The sequence below is a fragment of the Giraffa tippelskirchi genome, chromosome 3 (assembly GCF_054371585.1).
Source record: "Giraffa tippelskirchi isolate mGirTip1 chromosome 3, T2T-mGirTip1v1.2.pri, whole genome shotgun sequence".
Taxonomy (NCBI): domain Eukaryota; kingdom Metazoa; phylum Chordata; class Mammalia; order Artiodactyla; family Giraffidae; genus Giraffa; species Giraffa tippelskirchi.
The window spans coordinates 39,223,236-39,237,877 of record NC_137277.1 but is presented as its reverse complement, the minus strand read 5'-3'; the positions used below and the strand labels follow the sequence as shown (position 1 = coordinate 39,237,877).

At 48.3% G+C, this 14,642-nt stretch overlaps 1 protein-coding gene across 20 annotated transcripts in view; it reads left to right on the top strand.

Moving 5' to 3' along the window:
* The window catches only part of RAP1GAP2 (RAP1 GTPase activating protein 2), a 260,021-nt gene that overhangs the window by 137,749 nt on the left and 107,630 nt on the right, over nt 1-14,642 (top strand). Inside the window, exon 1 of one of the 20 annotated variants that reach the window (XM_081579982.1) lies at nt 6,631-6,772. The exons of 17 other annotated variants lie outside the window; for them this stretch is intronic. The gene's annotated coding sequence lies outside the window, so the exon portion shown is untranslated. Of the gene's footprint in view, nt 1-6,630; nt 6,773-14,642 lie in introns of those variants that run through there. 2 more of the 20 variants (XM_081579983.1, XM_081579981.1) reach the window with 2 other exon arrangements.

Here is a 14,642-nt window from a genome sequence, read left to right as displayed (position 1 = left end):
TTCCTTCTTTCAGTCTACACATAAACAGGAGAGCTCAGCCCACAGATCTGGAGTCATTCTTGAGTGTGAGTTCTAGTCTCTCCACTAACTCGCTGTGAATCCTTTAGGAAATCCTTCCACTTTCTCCAGACCTCTACTGACTCATCTATAAGATAAGATATAAAACATGATGATCTTCACCAAACCGTGAAGATCACGGTTGTGCTGATGATCTTCACCAAACCGTGCTTGGCAGAGAAGGTGATCATAAACGTCCCCAGTGCAAATTGTTATATGAATGTGAGGTTTTAGTATTATCAGACAGTTTTGAGGGTTTGCGGTGCTCCAGCGCTGCCCTGGGCCCTGTGGGCTCTATGGAGGTCACCAAGACCGTTCTCGTCCTCAAAGCCCTTCCAACCTCATCTGCAAGTAGACTTGTTTCTTGGAAGATCTTCCTGGAAGGTTCTTGTTATGCTTCCTCAGGGGCACTGACCCATCATAGCCCTCAAGCTCTTCAATTCATTAAACAGATAGTTACTGAGTGCCCGGAGGAGCCAGTGGATGTGCAGGGCCCGATTGGAGGCTGGCACAGGGCCCTGGTGTCTCACTGAGTCTTGAAGCTGTGCCCAGCCCCTCTGGCAGAAAGACCCATGGCAGAAAGTCCTCTGCATGTTGCTCTTCCCATCCCATCACACACACTAAGTTCCAACAGCGCCTGTTTCTTGGGTGATTTTCTGGCTGGCCCAGGAGTGGCCTCTTCCTGTCACTCTTAGGTCTGGCCACCTGGGACCAGGAGGAGATCTGGGAAGGGACAGGGGGTCCTGGGCAGGGGCCCTTACTTCTCAGGGGACTCAGCTGTCTGTCGAGGCTGACTTCATGCCTCCTGGGGAGAATAATGCCCTGTCCATGGACAGACCCTCCCTGCGTTATTGATGTTGATGTATCATCCTGTCACTTAAGTGACCAGGGCAGCTGGCAGTGATTCAGCAGGAAGGCTGAAAGAGCAGCCTTTTCTCAGCCCTGATTCCCCGCAGCAGATGCTGGGTCTGATCCCCGGGGCCTCGCGTGCTCTGGTTTGATGGGTTGCATCAGAAGAGCAGAGAGCAGAGATAGGAGGGAGGTAGGAGGGCCCCTCCTCTCCCCACCCCTTCCCACCCCTCCCCGCCCCCAGTCCACTTCATGAGATGCCTCTGGATCCTCTGAATTTGTTCCCAGTGAGTTTCTATTAATATTGACAAAACGTGAAACTCAGAATGATAGCCTCTCACTCTCGGAGTCCTTTGAAACATCCATAATAGATTATGTATATTTAGAGGGATATTTTGGTAGACATTTAGCAAATAAAAAGCAACTTTCTCTTAAGAAGATATTCATCTTAGGCCCCTTTCCTAAGCAGCATTGTGTTTGGACCCCAGGTTGGTGTAGGAGAGAACCTCAGGGCTCTTAAACTACCTTTTCCCCAGCAGAATGTTTAATGAATGATCCCAGTGCCCTGGCTGCCAGCTCTCAGAGGCCAGGGCTGCAGGGCTGCAGGGGTGAGGAGCGGCACCAGTGCTGACGACCTTCAAAGCAAGAGTGCGACAGAAGGGAGCTATCCAGAACTTGCCGTCCAGGGTCCCTTAGAATCCCAGCTTTGCCACTTACTTGCTGTTGGGCTTTCCGCAAGTCACTTAACCTCTCTGAGTCTCAGTTCTTCCTCTGTAAAATGACAGAATAAGCCTGTATCTATCCCATAGGAATAGGTGAAATGAAATAATGCATCTAAGGATCTTCGCATAGAACTAAGTACATCTTAGCTGGGAGGATGAGGATGAGGATACTAATGAAGGATGCTTCTTTGATGTCCACTGTCCATGTCCAGAGAAGGAATCCAAGGTTGGAAACAGAATCAGTTACCAGGGAATGACATGAGCTGAGTAACACATCAAACTGGTGGGGAATGGGTTAATTGTGTCTCAGACTTTTGAGCAGGACATTGAGGTCAGTCGAAGCCACAATATTGAACAAACCGGATTGCAGTGGAGACAGTAGCCTCCTACCCCATGCTGCTCCAACTTAACTCTCTACTCTGAAGGTCTGTGAGTTCCCTCGTTTTCTTATTCTTATTTACTTGGCCATGCCACGTGACATGTGGGATCTTAGTTCCCCAACCAGGGATCGAACCTGTGCCCCCTACATTGGAAGTGCAGAGTCTTAACCACTGGACCACCACCAGGAAGTCCCTCTTGTTCATTCTTAAGTTCATTTAGTGCCAGTTGCTATGCTCGAGGTGGGCTGGTAGGCAGGGTACATGTTAGAGAACTGTGAAGGGGTCACACAGGGGTGGCTCATCATGGCCTTCTGTTCTCACTGATTCAGAAGAGGGGCTTGGCCTGGGAAGTAGGTCCCTGCTCATCACTTGGGGTTCTTGGTTATCCAGGTTGCTCCAGGCTGCCAAGCTCTCTTTTTTTGAACCTTCCAGTCATAGAATACTTGCAAGGATCACACCCAGATTCCAGGATTACCTTGGAGGTTCTCATAATTATCCTTCCTTTCCTAGTGCCCGCAGGAAAGAAGTCAATGCTGGCAGAAGGCCAGGAGGTTTGATATCCCTGGGTTTGGTTCATCTGCCTGGGCTCTGTAGGCTAGGTTAGAGCACATTGTTGGTCAAATGAGATTGTAGCCTTTGCTCCTGTGGGCTGAGTCAGCTATAGGTGATTACTCGGCCCCAGGTGGATCCCCCTTGCCCAGAACATTCATCTCCCAGTGATGCTGGAATGAGGGAGGGCCATGTGCCTTGTCTCAGTCCCGGAAAATAGCTCCAAGCGTTTGTTTTTTCTAATGAGTGAAACTTTCAGATAGGGAATAACATTATTAATTGATAAAATCAGATATACATACTCCGAAATACTATGATGTCTCCCCCTGAGACTATCATTTAGTTTGAACCAATGTTGAAAATCCTTAATCTAATCCTTAATCCTAGTCCTAACCAAGTAATAACTTCTTCAGAAGAGTTAAGAATTAAGAGGCAGAGTCTTCTTCAGACTCTTCTTAATTAAGAGGCCGAGTCTTCCCAGGTGGTCCAGTGGTTAAGAATCCATCTGCCAACGCAGGGAACACCGGTTTGACCCCTCACCTGGGAAGATTCCACATGCCTTGGGTCAGCTAAGCCCGTTCACTGCAGCTACTGAAGTCTGCATGCCCAGAACCTGTACTCTGCAACAAGAGAAGCTACCACAGTGGGAAGCAAACTGCAATCAGGGAGTAACCCCTGCTCGCCACAGCTAGAGAAAACCTATGCGCAGCAATGAAGACCCAGTGCAGCCAAAAATAATAAATAAATAAAAATTTTAAAAATGTTTAAAAAATAAAGAGGCAGAGTCTTGGAATGATGGATTAGCTGAGAGGCTGGCATGCTCGGTGATTGGGTGACTTCCAATGCTGACAGACTGTTGGGTGGTTTAACAAGCCCTGGGCTGGGATCTCTGGAGGTGGATGGGTTGGTGGGGATGCCTCTTCTTTCCCAGGTCTTACCAGGAATTCAGTAAAGACCTGCGGTCCCTTGGTAAGCAATGTATCCATCCACTAACACCATTTTTTTTGTTGTTGTTCGATTCAATAGTCCATGTTTACTTATTATAACTGTGTAAATATTATTTATTGTTGAGCCAAGGAGGGTGCTATAAATGGGTGTTCCTTCTTGTATAACCTTGTATTTTTCCTCGAGTTAGTGATTAACTCATGTTTCCCCTATTCGTGTAGTTTTCTATGTACCTTTTTCCATTTTCTATTTTTATTTATTCTACCATAATTTCTTTAATAGCATTTTTTCCCCCACCAAAAGCTTATACCCATTGGACATTCTGGCAGTTCTATCTAACAGGAAATGGTGCAAGGTGGTAATTTTTGGGGGCTTTTCATATTTCAGAATATCTTTGTTCTGCTCTCAAAGTTGCTTAATGGTTTGCCTGGGTATAAAATAGTAGGTTGAAAATAATATTCCTCCAGAGTTTTGAAGGTATTGTATCATTGTTTATACCAGATTCTGGAACTGCTATTGAAAAGTCTGATGATATACTGATTTACACTCCTTTGTATATGGTGTGTTTTTACATTTTCTTTCTGGAGTCGTTGAGGATTTTTCATTTACCCAGGCATTCTGAAATATCCTGACAATGTCTGGGGTGGATCCTTTGTCATTTGCTGTGCTAGCTATTTAGTGGACGCAGACATTCAAGTCCTTCCTTCAGTTCTGGGAAATGTGCTTGTACTGATTCTCTGATGAATTTCTCCTTTTAAGGTGAAATAATAACCATTTAAAAAATTTATTTATCTTTTATTTTTTTAGACTTTTAATTTTGTTTTGGAGTATGGCTGATTAACAATGTTGTGATAGTTTCAGGTGGACAATAAAGGGACTCAGCCATACATCTACACATATCCGTTCTCCTCCAGGCTGCCACATAACATTGAGCAGAATTCTCTGTGCTATACAGTAGGTCCTTGTTGGTTATCCATTTTAAATATAACAGTGGCTACATGTCCATTCTAAGCTCCCTAACTATCCCTTTTCCCCACCCTTCCCCCTGGCAACCATATGTTTGTTCTCTAAGCAACAACCATTTTATTATGCTCAAATTCTATGGGTTAGGCTTTCAGATAGGGCACATTGGTGACGGATGGCTTATCTCTGCTCCACAGTGTTCGATACCTCATTGTGGGTGGCTCAGATGGATGGAGGTGGTTGGGATGCTCAGCTGGGGCCATATGTCTTGAACCTTGGTTCTGCTTTGATTCCTTGGTACTTTTTGTGGCATCTGCCGGGGCTGAAATGTCCAAGATGGTTTCTTCACTTGTGTGGACTGAGAGGTCTGGGACATCTGAGAGTGGGCTGGGTGTCTCTCCATGCAACCTCTCCATCTGTTAACCATAGCTTGGCAATCTCAGGATAGTCAGGCTTCTTACATGCTGCCTTGCTTTCCCTAGAGCAAATGTTCCTAGAGATCGCGATGGAACCTTCAAGGGTTCCTATGACTCAGCCTTGGAAGTTAAGTAATATTACTTCTTTCTCATTCTGTCAGTCAAAACTGAGTTACAGGGCCAGCCCAGATTCAAGGTGGCAGCGGGGAGGGTCCAAGTACATTAATACCAAAAGATTCACTTATCAGGAGGCCACCTTTGGAGGCTAGCTGCCACACCTCTACTCTTCTATTTTCCTCTTCCTGGAAACTCTTTGGGGCAGATATCGGATCCTCTGATGTTTTTACGTTTTCTCTTTTATTTTCTATATTTTTATCTTTTTGTCCTACTTTTTGGAAGACTTCCTCAACTTAGCCTTTCAATCATATTTCTGTTTCTTTCTTGATCATTCCATCTTTATAGCATTCTTTCCTTGTGCTGTGCATATGAACTCTTGTCTCATATCTGAGACTACTACTTTATAGTGTATTTGGAAGTTTCCATCGGTTCCTTGCCTTGTCTGTTTCTTTCAGGTTCCACTTGTTTATTTGGATGTCTCTTGCTTGTGTTGGGGGACTTCCTCAAAAGTCTAGCCATCCTTAGCTGTACCTCAGTCATCAAAGTGAGGTACTGAAAGTGGGTTAGAAGCCCTGTGTATTTCTGCTGGCGTGCCACCTGGGGGCTTCCATGCAGGGTGATGACTGGGTAGCAAGCTGCCCTTTCCATTGGGGGAACTCAGATGTTGTCTTTTCTCAGGGATGGTTCAGTTTCTCATGGTGGTGGCAGTTGGTGAAGTCATGTGGTTGGTGAGGAAGTGAAAGGTTGGGGGAGGGGGTCCAAAGACTTTGTGTTTCAAGTATCAGACATTAGCTCAGGTCATACATCCCCCATCCTTCTTCCAGGCACTTGTAATCTCTTCTGGGCTGAATTTTCCTCTTCTGTTGCATTTGCTTTTGTCATTTCACACTTTTTAAGGGGCTTCCAGAAGAAGCAAAACAAATGCATGTGATCAGTCTGATATGTTCATCATAAAGTCTCAGCAGGCTTAAGAGTATATCTGTCTCAGGAAGGAGAACTATCATGTGATAACCCATATATGTGGAATCTAAAAAGAAATGATACAAATGAATTTATTAAACAGAAAGAGATTCAACAGACTTAGAGAATGAACTTATGGTTACCAGGGGAAAGGATGAGGGGGAAGGGATAGTTACGGAGTTTGGGATGGACATGTACACTCTGCTATATTTAAAATGGATAACTGACAAGGACCTCTTGTAGAATACATGGAACTCTACTCAATGTTATGTGGCAGCCTGGATGGAAAGGGAGTTCAGGGGAGAATGGTACATGTATATGTATGGCTGAGTCCCTTTGCTATTCACCTGAAACTCTCACAACATTGTTGATCAGCTATTCCCAACACAAAATAAAAAGTTAAAAAAGAGCATATCTGTCTTTATCTCTACATCTATATCCATATTTCTATCCCTCTCTCCTAAAAGAGATGAGAGAGAACTGCTTAAAAGTTTTTTTTTACTGTGATACTGTCCTGTGTCCAAACTGAGTCATGAAATAAGCACCCACGAACTTTCCATCTGGGTCAAGAAATACTCACTGGTTGGGAAATGCTGATATTCTGTGCCTTTGTGACTCCATGGCTTTATGATTTTGATTCTGAAGCTGTCTGGGGCCATGACCTTGTGAGCTGGCTGCCTTTGCTGTGACCATGATGTAGCTCACTCAATTGAGGCCAGGCAGTGCCAAGCAGAACCGCTGACCACGTGAGCGCAGCTGCTCACTCAGCAGTTTTCAAGTGATGCAGTGCGTTAGGGGCGGGATGACACGGCAGGTAGGTTATCTCCTCAGCGCTTTGGAAATAGAGCCTCTTGGATAACGGGGTGGCTTGCCTGCCTCTTCGGCACTTGCCCTTCCCTTGGCTTTCAAACTCCATCTGGGCATGGTCCTCCCTCTTACTTCTCCTTTTCTGTCCTGCTGAGGGCTTCTGTTCCTTTTTGCCTTTTCAGTCCTCTTTGTCCTCCCTGGGGGCCTTCTCTCCTCCTGTGGCCTCTGCCTCCGTTCTCCTTACACCTGTCTCTCTGTTTAGGCTGCATGTCTTTTCTGATCTAACCTGGGGCTCCCAGGGGGCTCCTGAGCTACAGAATAGATGCTTTATCTTCCACCTCTGCAAACCCAGCTCTCCTCCTCTGTCTGTGTCTTGAAACATCACTCATTCAGTTTTCTGCTACCCAAGTCTTTGCACATTTTCGGCTGTCTCTTCCTTGTTTTCTCAGTCACCAGGTGCTCTTCATTTTGCTTCTGAAATCCTGATGAGTATGACCCTTTTGTTTCTTTTTTGTGACCAAAAGCAGAGTGGAGCCCCTCCCACTCTGGTCCTCCCTGTGCCCCTCCCCTTCCGGTCACTGCATCCTCCTCTGCTCCCTGGAGCCCTCCAGCAAAGCCCTGCAGGGCAGCCGCCTGCCTTCCACGACCCCGCTCCCCTCAGCCCACGAGACAGAGTTCAGATTGCTCAGTGCCTGTTTCCCAAACCACCTTCACTGCTTCTGTCATGTCAGTGTGACACCTGTATCTGTTACTTACTAGTTGCCTTGAACTGGCTCAGTTTTAAAACCTTGAATGAACTCGTTTTAGAAGGCAATGTTATGTCACTACCCTGAAAAGAAGATCAGGGTGGCCTGCCACAAGTAGAAGGTCAGTGTAAAAGATCAATAAGTGACAGTTGCAGTAAAGAGTGCCCAGATCACCTTGGGTGCCCGCAGGGAGGCGTGCCCCCCACTCTGGGCAAGTGTAGTGAGAATGCTCTTCATGAGTGGGCTGCTGCTTTTGCAGGCAGTCCTATTGGCACCGTGGTAAACATCCTGGACTGTGGAGCCAGACTGCATGGGTCTAAGCTTTGCTGCTTCCCTTCTCTGGGACCCTGGGCAAGTAACTTAACCTCTCTGAGTCTCAGTTTCTCCATCTGTGAAGTGGGGTTAATGATATTTGCTGCAGAGGGTTTTGTTAGTATGAAATGAGAAAGGATATGTGGGTCATTTTCAACAGTACCCAGTACATGAGAAGCCCCAGGGACTGCTTGCTGGTTTTCACTCTTCCTTTCTGGGGGCCTGCTACGTGCCAGGTGTGTGTTTCTTCGGAGGCTCCATAGTCTCCTGGCTTCCCCTGCTCTGTGCCTCTGTTCAGGGCCTTTCTCCTTCCTCTTTCTCTCCCCAGCAGGTGCTGGCCCTTCCCTCCAGGTCTGGCTTGGCTACCTTAGCTGATCTCCCAAGGAGACCTGGTCCCTCTTGCCAGTGTTCCCACTGTACTTTATTTTGTATCTGTTTTAACCTGTAACCCACAGCGCACATTTGGCAGAAGGGTCTTTCACGTGGGTGTGCTGGGCCTTCAGGATGGTTTCTGCATTTTTACTTCTCCCGCTCAGACTGTCTTCTCAGATGCTTATAAATAATCCTGACATTGCCTCCTGCACTGACACACAACCCACCTTTGGTTTGCAGGAGCTCAGGCTTAAAGGACGTGGGAAGTGCTGGCCTGTGTTCCGCTTTCAGATTATAGATCTTGGGCCGGGCAGAGCTGGTTTTCCCTTTGTGACCGGGAGGAGCCATGGAACTGGAGTCAGAGATCTTGGGGTGGAGACCCAACTCTCCAATTTTCTGGCTCCGTGAGCCTCAGGCCCACACAGAACCCTTCTGAGTCTCCGCTTACTCATGTGTGAACCCGACGGCATCAGTAGGTTCTAAAGCTTGTCTATTCAGTAAAGGCGTGTTTTCCCAGGGGTATGGAGGTTTGCCCGTGTGGGCGGGTTGGTCCATCAGCGCTGAGCTGTCATGCCAGGGTGGAGGGAGGCTGCGTCATTCCCCCTGCCGGCCGGGAGCCACGGCCAATCCTTGCGGCTGGTTTGCCCTGTCGTGTGCTCATCTTGGCACCTGCCCTTTTTCCTACCCAGGCTCAATGCAGGGACTCCGGGGCCTCCCGGGAAGGGCAGTGCCATCCTCTCCCTACACACCCATAGAGAAACCAGCGTGTTCCCTGCAGCTGCACGCAGGGAGCATCACCTGGGCATCCCCTGGTCCCACGTGATGGGCCTGTGGTCGAGTCACACCGGGCATACCTCCTGCACACCAGCATCTCCAGGGCCCCTGCTCAGCCCCTCCCTTCACACGGGGCCCTGGCACTCGTCCTTTACAAATGTTTGTCCAGGAACCAGCCATGTTTGGTTCCTCAAGTTCTTCCTGAGATGTGACCTGCTCACCTCCCACACTCATGCTAAGGGGACTGGGGAGCCATGCCTCTTCCCAGAAGAGAGAGGCTCGCTGCAGGGCTTGGGCATCTCCTTCTGCCTCTTTGGGCCTCAGTGTCCGTGTCACCGTGATTAAGTGATAGGGTGGCTTCTCTTAGTTTCTTCCTGGGCTGCTGGTCTCTGCATGAACCCTGGGGTTGGATGGGCACGGTGGGATGAAGTGAGTGTTGTACTCCCTGGGGGAGTTTTATGTCCTCAAAGGTCCAGAGGTGTGCTTGACTCTCCTGGCTCTTCTCAGAGTATGCCCAGGGATGGGCTGTATCACCAAAGCCAGCCTGCCAGGTGCTGACAGGTGAGCAACAGCTGCTCTTTCCCAAGGGGCTCTCAGAGGGGGATGGGGACTCAACCTCTCCACCAGTTGGAGCCTCTCATTCCTGAATCCTGTACCCGATTCCCTCCCTCTGCCCCTGGCCTGTTCTGCTGGTCTGGCATCCTTCTCCTTTCTACATCAGCCTCAGCACAGCGCAAATAGTAATGTCCTCACCTCCACGCCTGTGCCCCGGGGCCTTGGAATCAAGCCATGTGCACAAACCCAGGACCTGGAGGCCCATACACAGTGGCTGGACTCGCCTCCAAGTTCCCCCAGGTTTGAAGCAGGTCCTCCTGCCTTCTCTCTGCCCTCTGATTGACTCTCTGCCTTGGCGCCCCCTCCCAGTCCCCCCCAAGGCCATTCCCTCTGGGTCAACGAGGGCAGCCTTGGCAATGACATTGGTGGCCAGGTATTAAATTTTTGCCATGTACCAGACGCTGAGCTAAGTGCTTTCCAGGCCTTATTCAAACCATCCAAGGGGGCAAATATTATTATACCATTTTACAGATGAGGAAGCTGAGGTGGGGTCAGGCGAAGTAACCTGGTCAAGCCCACACAGCTTGCCAGGGGTGGCGCTGGAATTCACATCCAGGTCTATTGGGCCAGAATGCCTACCATTTAGGTCCACTGTGCACATTGCCTGCCTGCATCCCTGAGGCTGGAGCCTGGCCCTCTACTCCAGTATCTGCCAGGCTATCCTGCCATGATGGACAGAAATTCTCAGATGTGTTTCCCAACCACGGGAACTTCCCAGCACTGCTGGTTGCTGGAATGAGGGCTACATGATTGTGCCGCTGACTTTGGGTCTCTGTAGACAGCAAAGTGGATTCCTCTGGGCAGGGACCCCCAGCCCACACCCAGCCTGGTCACTGTTTGTCCCTACCCCTGGCTCGCCTTGTCCAGTGACCACACAGTTCTTTCTCTGCCAGTATGAAAGACTAAGACTCTAGTCATGTTGAGGAGTTGAGCGCAATTTCCCTGTGGAGGGAACAGGAGTTGGAGTTAGCCTGCTTGTTCTGTAGAGAGGAAAACAGAGATACCAAGACTGAGGTTTCCAGTTTGTCAGGGTTAGGGCTGGCGGGAGCCAGTCCTGGCTTCTAATTCCCCTTTCTTCCCATTGTGTCTTCTTACTATGATTTCTCTGGAAGTTTTTGAAAAAATTTGTGTTATGTTATTTCCTATTGTTTATGGTCTAGTTGGTTATGCAGGATATGGAAGTGTGAAAAGTTGGAACTCTAAAACTCTCTCCTAAGGTCTTAAGTACTATGTTGCAAGAATCAGTACTGAAGAATGCTGGAATGGGAAGAAAGGCATTGCTTTCAGTAGGTGGGACTGGTCAGGAAACCATACTCAGCGTCTTTAGCATGGCCAGAAAGCTAGAATCTGCACACAGTCTGGGGCCCCGGGGACATCAAAAGGCAGCCAGAGAAGAAAATTAAGCAGGAGGAGTGACCGAAATGGAACCCATTCAGCCTCTTCATTCTTATTTCTTTCTAAAAAACTGAGATATAATTTACAGACTATGAAATTCATCCTTTTAAAGTGTGTGATTCAGTGATTTTTAGTATTTTCACAAAGCTATGCAACCATCCCCACTGCATAGTTCCTGGACATTTTTATCACCTCAAAAAAGATACCTTGTACTTAAGAGCAGAGCCTCTCCATTCCTTCTCCTTTTGCCCCTGACCCTCACAACTACTCATTTACTTTCTCTGGATTTGCCTATTTTGTCTTACTTACATTTGTCTCTGGATTTGCCTATTTTGGACATTTCCTAGAAATGGAATCATGTAACGTGTGGCCTTTTGTTTCTGGTTTCTGTCATTTAGCGTGCTTTTGAGGTTCGTCCATGTCATAGCATGTATCAGTGCTTCATTCCTTTTTATGGGTGAGTAATAGTCCACTGTGCGGAAGGATCATGTTTTGATTGTTCATTCTTCGATTGATGGACACTTGAGTTATTTTCATCTATTTTGTGATAAAGTGTGTCATTCCCTTTGGTTTGGTTTTCCTGGGAAGCTCCGCATGGCAGCCAGCTGTCTGCATCTCTCTAGGTTGGCTACTTGGAAAGCAAGAGAAACCAGGGTGGAACCTGGGAGGGGGGCTGTGGAGCTGGTGTAGTGGTCAATGCCGACAAGGGAGTGTGTTTTGGGAGAAGCTCTGTGCCAGAGGGAGGGCTTAAACCTGGCCCCAGAGCTACCTGCCATTACAGGGGTTTTTTTTTTCCTCTTGTTGATTATTAACTGATGGTTATGACCCTGGCGGTAGATCCCTGGGGCTAGAACTGGTGCTTATTTGAGATGCCAGAGATGTTTTTGAAGATGTGTAAACAGCCCTGGACCCTTGCTTCTCCCTTTTTGCTTGGAAACCTGATCACCATTGTGTGAATTATAGTAATAATGGTCTCCATTTGTATAGGACTTCCTATTTTATTTCACAGCCATTATGGCAACCCACTCCAGTATTCTTGCCTGGAGAATCCCATGGACAGAGGAGCCTGGCGGGCTACAGTCCACAGGGTCATATGGAGTCAGACGCGACTAAAGCAACTTAGCATGCACATACACCTGTGTTTAATGCCTCAGAACGTTATCACCCCATCTTTGCAGAGGAAGGAAGTGGGACACAGAGAGATGAGGTAACTTAACCAAGGTCACACAGTGGGGTAGCAGGTAAACACAAACTTGAACCCAGGAATCTCTTGATTCTTAGTGTAGGTCACCTTTCATAGAGATGTGGGAGAGATGAACTGCAATGACTTCAGATGGTCAGGGGCAGGGTCATTGGAGGCTAGAAGTGAGGACCTGGGGGCCCTTGGCCTGGGGGGTTCTGCCCAGTTCCCCGTGACCAGCCCTATCTGGGTGAATCATCCCCGTGGTTTCTCCTCTTCCTCTCCTGGATCTTTGATTATTTCCTCCTGAGACTTACATTTGACCAGGGAGGCCAGCTAGGGCCTCCCTGCCATGCAGGAGACCTGGGTTCGATCCCTGGGTTGAGAAGATCCCCTGGAGGAGGGCATGGCAACCCACTCCAATATTCTTGCCTGGAGAATCCCCATGGACAGAGGAACCTGGTGGGCTACAGTCCATGGGATTGCAAAGAGTTGGACACGACTGAGGAACAAAGCACAGCACAAAGCCAGCTAGGACCCCCCCCCCCCTTCCCCTGGCCCCGGGTCTCCTAGAGCCTTCTCAGCTGGGAAAAGAATCCCAAAGTAGAGGACCAGGTAGCTCTGGGCAGGGGGATGCTAAGTGGGCAACATCTCCAGGACCCCCAGAGGTTCTCCTGACCCGCCTGTTCACACCTGCTCTCACCACCCTTCTCTTTTAGCTGCGCATGAAATATCCCTCCTTCCCTCCTCTGCCTCCATCACCAACCCTTCCTCTTGTGGGTCCCTTTGTGGGTGTGGGAGCCTGACACCTTAGGGCTGCCTGTGAGGTGGTTTGGCTGGAGAGGCAGTTTTCAACCTCACTGTGGGGTTGCACAGAGTCGGACACGACTGAAGTGACTTAGCAGCAGCAGCAGCCATGACACGTGTCAAGATCACTGTGGGTTACAAGAAAGTCATTACAAATAATAGGGAGGATACCACTTCTGCTAATAGTTTACCTTCGGCTTATAGTACATTAGAGCAGATTCAAGGTTAATGCTTGATATAATCATGTCACTTTCACCACCTGGTCTGTGTGATACGTTTGCTTGAGAAAGGGCTGGAATTGCACTGAGCACCGTGTTCTTACTCTGCCTTATCTCAGCACCAGCTGGTGGTGAGGCCGGGCCTGGCTGTCCTTGGGAGGGTGGCTCACACACAAATGTCGTTGGTGGTGAAGGCTGGGGCAGCTGATCATAGCAAGGGGAGTGAGGCTGGAGCAGGGATTTCATCCTTTTTGTTTTTGGTCCTCTGGTTACAAAGCCAAGGTTAGAACGTGGAGCCTGGGCACTGTATTTTTTTCTGAGGGCTGCTCTAACCGAGTACTACAGGCCAGGCAGTTTAAAACAACAGATATTCATCTCCGTTCCGGAGGTTAGAAATCCAAAATCAAGGTGTCAGTGGGGCCATGTGCCTCCTGAAGCCTCCAGGGAAGAATCCTTCCTTGGCTCTTATAGCTTCTCATGGTGGTCTGCAGTCCTTGGCAACTCTTGGAGTTCCAGCTACATCACTTCAGCCTCTGTCCCTGTTGTCACATGGCATACCCCTGTGTGTCTGTGTCTTCACGTGGCCACCTTCTCCTCTTATGAGGACACTAGTCATACTGAATTAAGGAGTCATCCTAATGACCTCAGCTTAACTTCCCTACATCTGCAAAGACCCTATTTTCGAAACAAAGTCATATTCACTTGTGGGTTAAGACTTCAAAATACCTTTGAGTTCACAGTTCAACCCATCACTAGCAGTTGCTATTTTTTCCTTTTTTTGGAGGATAATTGCTTTACAGTGTTGTGTTGGTTTCTGCCATACAACAACGTGAATCAGCTGTAAGTATACATACGTCCTCTCCCTCTTGAAGCTCCCTCCCACCCCCACCGCATCCCACCCCTCTAGGTCTTCACAGAGCACCGAGTTGAGCTCCCTGTGCTATACAGCAGCTTCCCACTAGCTATCTGTTTTATGTGTGATAATGTATATGTTTCAATGCTACTCTCTCAGTTCGTCTCACCCTCTCCTTCCCACACTGCGTCCACAAGTCTGTTCTCTATGTCTGTCTCTATTCCTGTCCTGTAAATAGAATAGATTCAATAGGTCCTGTCCCATTTTTCTAGATTCCATATATTTGCGTTAATGTGTATTTGTTTTTCTGTTTCTGACTTACTCCACTATATAACAGGCAGTTAGCTCTTAAATGAATACTTTGGCTCCTAGAGGGAGAGCTGAAGTTGAGAGTAGGGTTGGTGCAGTGTAGCCCGTCCCCTCCCATAAGAGCCACTCCAAGCCATCTAGGTACCAAGGCAGGGTAGATTCTAATTTGTAGCCATCGGTGCCCATGTGCTCTGGCTTCTGATCTTTTTGAGGGCAGTGGTCATGCCTTCTGCCCAGCCAGGTGTTCCCTCTGGAGCCTGGGATGGTGCTCGCAGGAGGCTGATAGCCACGGATGC